Raw genomic sequence first — 1,970 nt, 5'->3', positions numbered from 1 at the left:
ATTTTAGTTGGCTATCAGCATCTTCAGCGGTCAAATTCAGCTTACAGCATTCACACTAGCATTATCACAGGTAATATTTTATATCTAGTTAATAATTATGTTAAAAAGTTACATTTTTAAAGTTTAAAAAATGTAGTTTTAGAGAATTCAGTAAATGTTTATCCTGTTCGCCCTGCAACCTAAGTTGGATTTTAGCCCCTTGTATGATTCAGTTTGACTCCCCTGGTTTAAAATTTAAGAAAATGCATTGAATGTATAGTATTTTGTTGTAAACTGATTCAAAAAGCAGCAGTTCCAATACAACGATTAAGTTTTAAGTCAATTTTGTGCCAAGCGAAGCTTCATTTCTTCCATTCCGCTGACCTTCTGTGCGTCATGTATAGCTAAACATCTGTATGTTTTCTGTCAAAGCCTCGATAGATATTGATCTGGCAGATTTTACATTAAACAGGTGAGGACGTTGCTCCCTTCTTTAGTCGCCAGATGATATTTAGCAAACACATGCAGCTCCTTTTAAGGTTTGGCAGGAATGAGCAACAGTTAGATAACTAAATGGTTTGGAGGACGTAGCATACTCTAAATGCAGCCTCACGACACCATATTGTTATTATTTTCATTAATCAACTTAAAGTTGAATATTTAGGAGTTAAAATCCAGAGGTGAGCAGACAAATGAGTTATATTTGTCCTGCGGTTACAGCTGAGTCAGCAGCTCCGAGAGAGCAGACTGGCTGGCTGATAAGGAACGCTAACTCAGAGCTTCTGGACTTCTGTGGAGCCTCTTGAGCTGATTGTGCAAAAAGTGGTTACACAATATATTAAGAAAATAACAGAAAATCATGCTTAAAACAAAGTCGAATCACTGCTTTATTAAAAATTATTAAAAAAAAGACTTTACTTTGCAGGATGTCAAAAAAAAGAGGTAAACTTGTAATTGAAAACCAGAATTATATTACCATATTGTGGAAAATGTTGCTATAATTGTTGTAAAATTGCATTCTACATAATAGAATTGCTTTGTAGCTAAGTTTGTCATAACCCTAAACAAAGTAAAATCAATTTTCAAAACTAAAGTGACACTAAAATAAGCATTTTTTGTTTATTCTGCAACAAAATAAAGACAAATCCAACACAAGACACAACACACTTTTATTAAAAACAGGCTTTCTCTCTTTATATTTGTAATATGAAATCAATAGTTTCTGCTTATTTTTTGCTTAAAAATGTTCAAATGTTGGATGAACTCTGACCAGTCTTCATGGAACGGTTCTATCAGCGCCGTGAGGTTCGGTTTGTCAGCTCCCGATAAAGCGGGATGGCCAGAAGCCAAAGGGTTTATGACTGAGCGATACCCTGTACATGACTTCATTGTGTCTGCACTTTTAACAAGTGTTGGCTCAGCCAGATTGACTAATAGGTCAGGAAACTGCTGAAAAATGCATAACGTGAGATACAGATGACTTTTTTAAAATGATTTTAAATTAGTGTGAGAAAAGGTCGCTTCTTAGCCTTACAAAGAAATGCACAATATGGAAAAAATATGGAAAAGTTGGATTTATATTCTTGCTATTTACATTTAGTAAGTATTTTCAATATTCAGCTGGTAAAAAATGTGTCTGCATTAATTTAAAAAAAAAACCTCAAAACTTTATAAGGATTTTGCTTTGAAATTTTGTTAATTTAACAATAAATATGGAATACATTGAATACATGAAGAAATGACTGTGTATATCAAAATATATTTTTTAATATGTTTAATTCTTCTTTTAGATTGTAAACTTGAAGATTTGTCTGAGAGAACTTAAAAAAAGTACAGTTTCTGAAAGATTTAAAAATGAATATCAAGTTTATATTTTTATTTTGATACAGGGGAACATTTCAATTAAGTTAAAACCAGAACTAATTTATTTTGATTTAGAAAAACTCAAATTAATTGGTTTTCTTCACCTCATGGAATCTGTTTTACTTAAA

Source organism: Oryzias melastigma, linkage group LG24 (assembly GCF_002922805.2).
Source record: "Oryzias melastigma strain HK-1 linkage group LG24, ASM292280v2, whole genome shotgun sequence".
Taxonomy (NCBI): Eukaryota; Metazoa; Chordata; class Actinopteri; order Beloniformes; family Adrianichthyidae; genus Oryzias; species Oryzias melastigma.
The sequence above is the reverse complement of the archived record's forward strand: the minus strand, read 5'-3'. Positions refer to the sequence as shown.